The sequence below is a fragment of the Oratosquilla oratoria genome, chromosome 16 (genome assembly GCF_046742065.1).
Source record: "Oratosquilla oratoria isolate Oo_2021 chromosome 16, ASM4674206v1, whole genome shotgun sequence".
NCBI lineage: Eukaryota > Metazoa > Arthropoda > Malacostraca > Stomatopoda > Squillidae > Oratosquilla > Oratosquilla oratoria.
This window is the reverse complement of record NC_134792.1, coordinates 20,669,793-20,682,292: the sequence shown is the minus strand read 5'-3', so window position 1 is coordinate 20,682,292 and position 12,500 is coordinate 20,669,793. Positions and strand designations below refer to the sequence as shown.

General features: G+C 38.0%; 1 protein-coding gene across 1 annotated transcript in view; it reads left to right on the top strand.

The window, feature by feature from the left end:
- Nucleotides 1–8,797: 8,797 nt before the first annotated feature.
- LOC143033855 (uncharacterized) overlaps nucleotides 8,798–12,500 on the top strand; it is a gene marked incomplete at its 3' end in the record, with an annotated part of 31,751 nt that continues 28,048 nt past the window's right edge. The window contains 1 exon segment of the mRNA XM_076199415.1: nucleotides 8,798–8,939.

The following is a 12,500-nucleotide window of genomic DNA, read 5'->3' as shown; positions in this document are numbered from 1 at the left end:
TGCCATGCAGAATGTCTAAAAAAAAAAAAAAAAAAGGAGGTACAGTGATGGTGGACTGGCTGGTGAGGTTGTTTAATGTTTGCTGGAGAGAGGGTAGAGTGCCGGAGGACTGGAGGAGTGCCTGTATAGTTACGTTTTACAAGGGAAAAGGGGACAAGTGTGAATGTAGTAGTTTCAGAGGGATTAGCTTGTTAAGTGTAGTTGGGAAGGCTTATGAGAGGATCTTGATTGAGAGGATTAGGAGAGGAACAGAGGGAGCAATTGGTGAGGAACAGTTGTGGATTTAGGACGGGTAGATGTTCCGTAGATCAGATTTTTGTGGTAAGACAGATATGTGAGAAAGCTATAGGAAAAGGTAAGAATGTTTTTTGGGCCTTCATGGACATGGAAAAGGCTTACGATAGGGTAGACAGAAAGACACTGTGGGAGATTTTGCGGATATACGGACTAGGAGGAAAGCTTCTAGGAGCTATCAAGAGTTTTTATAAGAGTAGTAGAGCTTGTGTCAGGATTAGAAATGGAGAGAGTGAGTGGTTCGAGGTAAAGGTGGGACTTCGTCAAGGATTCGTTATGTCGCCCTGGCTGTTCAACTTATACATGGATGGGGTAGTGCGAGAGGTAAATGCAAGGGTAGTGGGTCAGGGATTGGAGATGGTTAAAGAAAATGGAGAAAAGTGGGAGGTGAGCCATCTGTTGTTTGCTGACGACACTGCGCTTGTGGCAGGATCGGAGGAGGGACTGAGGAAGCTGGTGACAGAGTTTGGGAGAGTGTGTGATAGAAGAAAACTGAAGATAAATGTGGGCAAAAGTAAGGTGATGAGATGTAAAAGGGGTGAAAGAAGAAGTAGTCTGGAAGTGAGCATTATGGGAGAGCGACTGGAGGAAGTGAATAGTTTTAGATACTTGGGTGCAAATGTGGCAGGGAAAGGTGGAGTGAAGGTGGAAGTAGAATGTAGATTGAGAGAAGCGAGTAAATGCCTTGGTGGATTAAAAAGTGTAATGAGGAATAGACATTTGGGAATGGATGCTAAAAGCAGACTATGTGAAGGAGTGATTGTGCCAACAACACTGTATGGGGCAGAAATATGGAACATAAGAGAGGAAGAGAGAAGTAGTTTGAGTTTGTTTGAGATGAGGTGTCTGAGAAGTGTGATTGGGGTTACTAGGCCAGATAGAGTGAGAAATGAGGAGGTGAGGAGTAGAACAAGGGTGGAAAGGGGGTTGGGAGATAGAGTTGATGAAAGAGTATTAGGATGGTTTGGACACATGGAAAGAATGAGTGAAGAAATACTAGTAAAAGAGGTATGGAAGGCAGATGTGGAGGGAGTGAACATGAAGGGACGTCCTAGGATGAGGTGGATGGATGGGGTGAAAGAGGCTTTGGGGAAGAGGGGAATGTCTGTTGAGGAAGGACGGGAGAGGACAGAAGACAGGGGTGAATGGAGAATGGTTGTATATGGATGATGTTGTGATTCACGAGGTGGAATGGGCGGGGGGATGGTGGGTGAGGTAGTATGTGTGAGCAAAATTTGACACAGCCCGAAGGGATTTCTCCCCGTCTTCTCCTTTATGCATGGGGGGACAGAGAGGGGGGGTCGCCGATTTATTGAAGCGGCCTTGCTGTGGATGTGCTGTGTTTTGCGGCACTCCTTCTGACCCAGGGCAGTGGGCAGGATGCAGGAATGACCCGTCATCTAGGAGGTGCTTAGTTGAGAGGGATCGTGGAGGGGTGTGGAGTGTATTCAGGGATGGAATGGGTGGGAATGATTTTATGCCTTTTCCTTTTTGGCTACCTCCCTTGTAAGGGGGAAAAAACCTTGGTATATGTATGTATATACATACATATATATCCACATATATAAATATATATATATATATATAATACATATATATATATATATATATATATACATATATATATACATATATATGGGTATATATATCTAAGTCTAAATAAAAAAAATTATTCTAAAAAAAACTCTGAGGAAGTCGGGGACAGGTGGTATTACAGTGACACTTTGTCCTAAAAATATTCTTGAAAAAGCGCTTGGGTAAGTCGGGATCAGGTGGTATTCTTCTTCTTCTTCTTCTTCTTCTTCTTCTTCTTCTTCTTCTTCTTCTTCTTCTTCGCGTTCCTCTTCTTCTTATTCTTCTTCTTCTTCCTCTTCTTTTTCTTCTTCTTCTTCTTCTTCTTCTTCTTCTTCTTCTTCTTCTTCTTCTCCTTCTTCCTCGCGTTCTCTTTCGCGTTTTTCTTCGCGTTCTTCTTCGCGTTCTTCTTCGCATTCTTCTTCGCGTTCTTCTTCGCGTTCTTCTTCGCGTTCTTCTTCCTCTCATTTTTCTTCCTCTCGTTCTACTTCGCGTTCTTCTTCGCGTTCTTCTTCGCATTCTACTTCGTGTTCTTCTTCGCGTTCTTCTTCGCGTTCTTCTTCGTGCTAGGGATCCCGTGTTGGGGTTCCGCCCCGAGGCCGAGGCCGAAGGGGAAAACAAGGGATTAGAGCGCGGAAAGCTACGGCCGTAGGCCGCTGTTTGCGCATCCAAGCCCCCGGCTAAGCCGGGGAGGGCGGAGCCCGCGGCTTGTATAAGTATATATAAAACATGTATACATATAACATATATATATATATATATTTATATATATATAAACACACACACACACACACACACACACACACACACACACACACACACACACACACACACACACACACACACACACACACACACACACACACACACACACACACACACACACACACACACACACACACACACACACACACACACACACACACACACACACACACACACACACACACACACTCACACACACACACACACACACACACACACACACACACACACACACACACACACACACACACACACACACACACACACACACACACACACACACACACACACATATATATATATATATATATATATATATATATATATATACAGTATGTATATATTTATATATATATATATATGTATGTATACATACATATATATACGTATATGTATATATATATATATATATATATTTGTGTATATATATACGTATATATATATATATATATGTATATATATATATATATATATATATATATATATATATATATATATATATATATTGGAAATATAAAATACATTTAGATAACTATGATTTCTTCGTATAACAATAATCCATAATTTAGCTTTCCAATAACCCATAATATATACATATATATATATATATATATATATATATATATATATATATATATATATATATATATATATGTGTGTGTGTGTGTGTGTGTGTGTGTGTGTGTGTGTGTGTGTGTGTGTGTGTGTGTGTGTGTGTGTGTGTGTGTGTGTGTGTGTGTGTGTGTGTGTGTGTGTGTGTGTGTGTGTGTGTGTGTGTGTGTGTGTGTGTGTGTGTGTGTGTGTGTGTGTGTGTGTGTGTGTGTGTGTGTGTGCTTGTAAGTATATAAATTAAAAATATTCAAACGAAAAGGCCCACATTTTTTAAGGTTTAGATGGTTCTCTCTGTCAGCACGCCACAGGACTTATCTGGGTGAGCCTTATCTTATCATTTAACGAACGTGGTCCCGAGGTTGGCGTGGTCCACATGTCGATGGCCATTGGTCTGACCTAGACATTTTTCTTTAGTAATATTATTAATTCAAAAGTTTCCTTGTCATATGGGTTACTTGCCTACAATATGTAGCATTTATCGGATGGCAACCAAAATTATATTCTTAGCTTCAGCTAGCAAACCAGAAACAGGGATGTGCTTTGTTCTAAGTCTGGTTATTGAACATTTAGGTACTTTAGAATACAGTTAATTTTACTTGCCTTAGTTTCCTCCCAGTAGATAAAAACCCTATTGTAGTCTATATTGCGTGTATGTGAGGAAGTGAATAAGCTATTTGTCTAACGTGAGTGCTTTGGGGAATGTAATGTCTGGTTTTATTTCGATCTTAGGTTGGTTCCGTTGCAGATGCTTCGTGACCAAACCGTGGTGTTGGAAATGGTACATTCGAATACGTGTTTTAATAAATCGGCGCGAAGACATACGGCCTGTTTCCATTTTATAGAAATGATTTGGAGCTGTCCATTAATGACTGTAAGATTAATACCTGTGTGGCGAGACAAGAACATAAGTCTAAAGACAAGGTTTAAGCTTCTACAGGCCATAGTGCTCTCGATCTTTCTGTATGGTTGCGAAACGTGGACTCTAACAGCAGAACAACAGAGGAGAATCCAATCATTAGAAATAAGATAGTGCAGGAAAATCTTTAGCATTTCAAATACAGAACATATATACAATGATAAGGTTTGTGAAACAATTAGGCAACATGTGGGCCAATACGAAGGACTGCTGACTAGAGTATAGAAGCGCAACCTGAAATGGCACGGCTAGGGAACCACGTAAAATGAAGTAACCAAGCACGTTCTGCAAGAAAGATTCCGGGGAGGAAGAAGATAGCGACGACAAAAGAAACGCTGGCCAGAGAACATTGCTGAGTCAAGACCTTGCTCGCAACTGAGAGAGCTGGAAGAAACAGCGCGACTTTGGTTGGGTACAGGGTCAGTGACAGTGGTATAAGGACTGTGGAAATGCCTTTTACAAAATGTGTTGAGATTATTGGTCTCCAAAACCCTTATACGGGTTGGAAATTGCTGTGGTGTAACCGTTCTTTAACGCTTTCTAACTTTATATATATATATATATATATATATATATATATATATATATGTATATATATATATATATACATATACTGTATATATACATATATATATATATATATATATATATGTATATATACTAGCCAAATTACCCGCGCGTTGCTTCGAGTTCATGAATAATCCCTAACCTAACCATACCCCACCTAATTTTAACCCTTAACCCCAACCAATTTTTTTTTTTGGGGGGGATGAAATATAGCTTAATACACTCCCCCTCCCAGGTGTGCGCCCCCCCCCCGAAGGTTGGGAAACCCTAGTTTGAAAATACATGCATACACAAACACAAATATCATATGTACACATTCTTTTGTGTGCGTGTGTATGTGTGTGTGTGTGTGTGTGTGTGTGTGTGTGTGTGTGTGTGTGTGTGTGTGTGTGTGTGTGTGTGTGTGTGTGTGTGTGTGTGTGTGTGTGTGTGTGTGTGTGTGTGTGTGTGTATTGACAATGAATGTCTACAGCTAAAAGATGAAGAAATGTATCTCGTTTATCTTCGAAATATAAATGGTTATATGGGGTATATCTGAAAAAACTAGGAGTTTGTGAATAATCTATTTCCGCCAGCACTAAAACTAAATAAGAATAACCAATATTTCAACATTTGGTAAATTTATACAATCCTTTTACATTTACATGCTTTCTTCTTACAAAATCTATTATGGTTGATGGTAACATAAATTTCACAAATATGAATAATGCTCATAGACACATATAATTGTTCGTTTAATCATATCAATTCTTATGTCACAAAAATGCTACGCGAGTTAAGTGGACACTACAGTAGTGGTGTGTTACACCATAAACCACCTAGCTTTAACCCTTAACCTTAACCAATATATATATATATATATATATATATATATATATATATATATATATATACATATACATACATATATATATACATATATATATATATGTATGAATGTATTATATAAATATATATATATATATATATATATATATATATATGCGAATAAATCACAAAGACACGTGATTAACAAAATGTATAATAGAACCACTTTGAAAATAAAATGAAAGGTGACCGAATAGACGAAAGCGTTCGGTCACCTTTCATTTTATTTTCCAAGTGGTTTTATCACACACACACACACACACACACACACACACACACACACACACACACACACACACACACACACACACACACACACACACACACACATATATATATATATATATATATATATAAATATAAATATATATATGTATATATATATATATATATATATATATATATATATATATATATATATACACGTGGAGTTAAAAACGACAGCATTGTTGTAGTTGTTCAGTTTTTCTTCGTATTCTCGATTTTCCTGATTAGAGATTTTCCATTAACAGGGTGAATTGAAACTAGGTCTCTATATTCTTCCATTTGTTCTAATTTGAAATCGACGTTTCGTCTTGAAAAATACATTATCAAGATATAAATTTAAAGGGAAGAGAGAAAGAAGGGAGAGTGACAAGCCGAGGATGACCGATGTATATATACGTAAGATCAGGTCAGACGAAAGGGGGGGTAGACAATAGGGATCTCAGAGGTCAAGGGGAAAGAGGGTTTGGGGGTGGGGGGAGGACGAAACGTAGATTTCAAATAAGAACAAATGGAAGAATATAGAGACCTAGTTTCAATTCACCCGGTTAATGGAAAATCTCTAATCAGGAAAATCGAGAATACGAAGAAAAAACTGAACAACTACAACAATGCTGTCGTTTTTAACTCCACATGTATTACTGAGAACCTGCTCCCCTCCTTTACTAATATATATATATATATATATATATATATATATATACATATATATATATACATATATATATGTATACATATATATATATACATATATATACATATATATAATGTATATACATATATATATACATATATATGCATATATATACATATATATATATATATACATATATATATACATATATATATATACATATATATATTTATATATTATAAAATATACTCAAACAGAGACAATAAACTTAACAAAATAATCATAATAATATTAATCCTAACACATATTACATACGATGTAAATGGAGAATGAGATATGTAGAAAATATAGAACGGGTAAGACTGAAACCTAGCACGTCGAGTCGTCCAAACGATAAATCTTACAATCAGAAGAAGTGGAGCTAGCACCTAGCTAAAAGCGAGTCTACTGAGTTTTAGAAATGCCTGGCTTATAGAGTAGATCCAGGCTGACGTCTTGGCCAGTGATTGGCTGAGGACGGTTATTTAGGCCGAACTGCCAAACTATCACTTTGCTGCCGAGCGACCTAAGTGGGGCAGAGAAGAAGGCTGACTGCTTGTTCCTTCGAACAAATGGCGAAGTAGGAGGATAGCGGTAGTTGGAAGGGTATCATTCAGGTGAATGGGTATCTTAACACCCGGATGAGGTATCGTGACACCTAGCTAGGAGTAGTATCGTGACAATATATGTATATATATATATATATATATATATATATATATATATATATACATACACACATATATATATATATACATATACATATATATATACATATATATATATATATATGTACATATATACATAATTGTATATATGATACACACACACACACACACACACACATACATACATACATACATACATACATACATACATACATACATACATACATACATACATACATACATATTTATATATATATATATATATATATATATATATATATATATATATATATATATATATATAACAAAGGTCGTACTGTCAGAGAGAAAAGAAAACTGGTAACAAGCGCTAACTTTGTTTCGGTAGACAGGAAAGTACAGTATTTATATTTACGTTGAAGTTGTATATACGTCTCTGTCACAAGGGGGTACTTTGGGAAGGAACTCAAACAGCCATTGTGACATCCCAGATAACCAGGATGAAGAGTCACGTGTGGGGTCAGCAGGAAAGATAATTACTGACACATTATCTATCCAGCAGGCGTGAGATTATGTATGAAGACAATTGTCCTTTGATGATATTGAAATTAGGACACTCTTTGATAAGGGCAGATTCAACGATATTTCTCCTAAAATCACTAGATTTAAACATTATTTTAACGTTTTCCCAATGAACCACAGAGTTGACTGGGGAAATATCAAACTATGGTTCAAATCTACAGTAGATTGAAGTATGTATTGGCGTGTATTTGTGTGTACATGTGTGTATATATATTTTTGTGTGCATGCGTTTGTGTAAGTGTGTTCCTGTATATGTATATATATATATATATATAAATATATATATATGCGTGTGTGTGTGTGTGTGTGTGTGTGTATGTGTGTGTGTGTGTGTGTGTGTGTGTGTGTGTGTGTGTGTGTGTGTGTGTGTGTGTGTGTGTGTGTGTGTGTGTGTGTGTGTGTGTGTGTGTGTGTGTGTGTGTGTGTGTGTGTGTGTGTGTGTGTGTGTGTGTGTGTGTGTGTGTGTGTGTGTGTGTGTGTGTGTGTGTGTGTGTGTGTGTGTGTGTGTGTGTGTGTGTGTGTGTGTGTGTGTGTGTGTGTGTGTGTGTGTGTGGGTGTGTTTGTGTGTGTGTGTGTGTGTATGTGTGTGTGTGTGTGTGTGTGTGTGTGTGTGTGTGTGTGTGTGTGTGTGTGTGTGTGTGTGTGTGTGTGTGTGTGTGTGTATGTGCATGTTTATAAGAATTTGTGCATTTATGTGGTTATGAACATGTTTATCTTTATATGTCTGTGTCAAGTTTCACGGATCCATACAAGTTTGAATATTTTTGTATACATAGTGCTCGACTCAAGAAGTTTTGTTCCAAGATTTTTTAAACCAATTAGCCTTTTTTATTTCTCTCCTGGCTGCTGCCAGACTATTCTATTTATCTTCGCTGTAACCTCTCGATAGTGAAGAAGTTTAATCCGATGAACAAAGATATGTGACCTTCGTAATCTCTCACCCACCCACAAAGTACCCACCCACCTGCACGTGTATTGTACATTCTCCAAACCTTATCTTCCTTGTGAGCGCCCACAATCGCTCACAACACCCGCACTATAACCTTTTCTTATCACCAAAGTCACACCAAACCCCCACCCACCAACCACCACCTGTTCATCACTATCACAGCTATCTTGTACTGTGCGTATTCAGTTCGGTTTTGACTGTGCTCGAAGGACATTAGTGTATCTTTACCAGGTAACTTGAAGAGAAAAAAAATGGTTCTTTATTCTGTTCATTGCACAATCCTATTTAAGTTTATGTACGTATATATGTGTACCTGTATTCAAATACATATACATACTTATATACATACATATATGTATATATATATATATATATATATATATATATATATATATATATATATATATATATATATATATATATATACTCTTACTCTTACTCTGTTAGTTGACAGGCCGGAATGCCCTTCACCGCTTTCACTATGCCTCTCCAGATGGTTCTATCCTCTGCCAATTGTTTCCAGTCCTCTCTTGGTGCCACCCTCTCCACGTCCTTCCGCTGTTTCCTACAGCTATTCGTTCGTTTATTTCTATGTTCAATTCGTTTCTCTCGCTGACAATGGATCCCAGGTAATTGAACTTATCCACTTTCTTTACCCTTAGTGATACAACTTGCTCTTCTCCTGGTGTATAATTCCCATTTCTACTTAGTTTCATGAATTCCGTTTCCTGCTCATTGCATTTTAGGCATATCTGTTCTGCTGTTCTCTGGAATACTGTAAAGATCTCGTTAATTTCCTCCACAGTCTCGGCCATCACATCCACATTATCGACATAAGCGAGGTGGGTTATCTGACAATTGGATAATTTAGCTCCATCTGGATGGTTGGTTAGTAATCTGCCTGACTGCTTTCTCCATTGCATACATCCCTGCCTAAGGCCACTTTGTATATTGAAACTTTCCTTATCTTTCCTTCCAACTCTTACTGTACATCTGCTTCCTATGTAGCACGTTTTAATGAGGAATATCAATTTAGCTGGAATATTCAGTTATGCCATTATGTGCCACATTGATGGTCTGTGCATACTATCATGTGCTTGTTTGAAATCTACAAATAGCTGATGTAGGGTCTTATCAAATTCGTAATATTTCTCCATTAGTTGGCGGACTGTGTGAATATGATCCGTTGTTGATCTGTTTCGCCTAAATCCACACTGATATTCCACAACTCCTGTTCTGTGTATGGCTTAAACCGCTTCATTAGAATTCTTCTGTGTACTTTGTATAACACACATAATAGGCTTATCCCTCTAAAATTGGCACACTCTAGTTTGCTTCCTTTCTTATAAATTGGAATAATAATCCCCTTTTGCCATTTTGTTGGTAATTTTTCCTTATTCCATATATCTTTTATTAATATATATATATATATATATATATGCATATATATATATATATATATGTATATATATATATGTATATATGTATATATATATATATATATATATATATATATATACATGTGTGTGTGTGTGTGTGTGTGTGTGTGTGTGTGTGTGTGTGTGTGTGTGTGTGTGTGTGTGTGTGTGTGTGTGTGTGTGTGTGTGTGTGTGTGTGTGTGTGTGTGTGTGTGTGTGTGTCACCATGGTCTTGGATCACGTGTTTGACTTGTGATCAACAGCTATTTCTCTTCCGGAAGAGAGCTCAGAGCTCACATACGAGTATGACCGATCTATGGGTATTGCTGTGACCTTACACGCACACACATCCCCAACTCCCCGCCCACTATGGGTTCGACGTGGGCTAGCCCTATAGTGGCTACATGTGGTTTTCTCCAGAGCTCTAAGAGTGAGGTGTGGGTGTTGAAGCCCTCACACCATTCATGGAATTTGTTGATCCTGACACGTGTAGCCGTGGTATGCGCCTCGCGAACTGCCGTTCGGAAGTTGGCAGGAGTGATCCATGTTCTGTTCAGTCGGGAGGCGCGGCGGAACATGCACACCCTGTGGTTAGCCTCTCTCATTTCTTCGTTATAGTATAAGTGATTTTTGTGTCTTCGGGTGGGCTTTCCCTGCGGCGAAATCGCCCCATCCGCTGAGAAGTCCGCCTCCAAGGTGTCGACGTCCCATGACGAAGAACAGAAGAACATAAGAACATAAGAACATAAGAATGAAGGAGACTGCAAGTGACCATAAGACCTACACTAGGAACTTCGTATCTATCACCACCTGTCATCCCCATCCATAAAGTTGTCTAATCGTTTCTTAAAACAACTGATAGTTTCAGCGCTTACTACATGGTTACTAAGTTTATTCCATTCGTCGACCACCCTATTAGTAAACCAATTCTTGCCTATTTCCTTCTTAAATCTAAATTTGTCCAGTTTATCACCATTACTGCGAGTCCTGCCCTGTTGTTTTAATATGATGACCTTGTTTGCATCACCCTTGTTAAAGCCTTTGATCCACTTGAACACCTCTATTAGATCACCCCGCACTCTGCGTCTTTCCAAAGAGTGTAAGTTAAGGTGCCTAAGCCTCTCTTCGTAAGGCAAATTTCTGAGTCCATGTATAATTTTGGTCATTCTTCTCTGTACTGATTCTAGTGAATTGATTTCCATTCTGTAGGACGGAGACCAAAACTGTACCGTATAGTCTAGGATGGGTCTAACTATCGCTAGATAGAGTTTAAAAGAATTACCTCTGCACTTCTATTCGTTACCGTCCTAGCAATAAAACCTAATGCTCTGTTACCTTTATTCCTGGCGCTAATGCACTGTTTCCTGGATTTAAGGTCCGGACTCACTAGAACTCCCAAGTCTCTGTCGCACTCAGTTTTCTCTAAAAGCGTGTTATTTAAGCTGTATCTATTTTCGGGGTTGTGTAGCTCTACATTTAACATGCTACACTTAGATATATTGAAGTTCATTTGTCATTTCACCGACCATGTGAATAATTTGTTAAGATCATCCTGCAGAATCTTTGCGTCGTCTCCTGACCTGATTAGGCGTCCTATTTTAGTGTCGTCCGCAAACTTACTAACATCACTATTTATCCCATCGTCTAAGTCGTTTATGTACATAATGAACAACAAGGGACCCAAAACCGAGCCCTGAGGTACCCCACTAGTAACATTGCCCCACCTAGATTTTACTCCATTTATGGTGACCCGCTGTTTTCTGTTACTAATCCAAGCTCTAATCCATTCTAACACTTTTCCTCCTATGCCATGGGCTTTGATTTTATTTAGTAGTCTCTGGTGTGGTACCTTATCGAACGCTTTGCTAAAGTCAAGGTAAATAATATCGTAATTATCATTGTTATCTGACGCCTTATATACTTTAGTGTAAAAGGATAGAATATTAGTCACACATGACTTACCCTTGGAGAAACCATGCTGTGAATCACGAATTAAATTATGTCTTTCGATGTGTTCTCTGAGTCTATTTACTATTATTGATTCAAGCATTTTTCCTATAATCGATGTCAAACTGATTGGCCTGTAGTTGCATATAGACGATCTATCTCCCTTCTTAAAAACAGGAACAACGTTTGCTTGCCTCCAAGCAGTAGGCACAAAGCCAGTGTCTACTGATTTACTAAATATTTCAGTTAACTGGTCGCAGATTCCAAATTTACACTCCTTTAGCATTCTCGAAAAAATTTCGTCTGGACCCGGGGATTTTGTAGCTCTGCTGACTACTTCTACTTTACTAATGCTGATATTAGATAGACTACTTTCTTCATCCCCTCTGAAAATAGGATCGCAGTCAGGTACTTTATCTAACCTCTC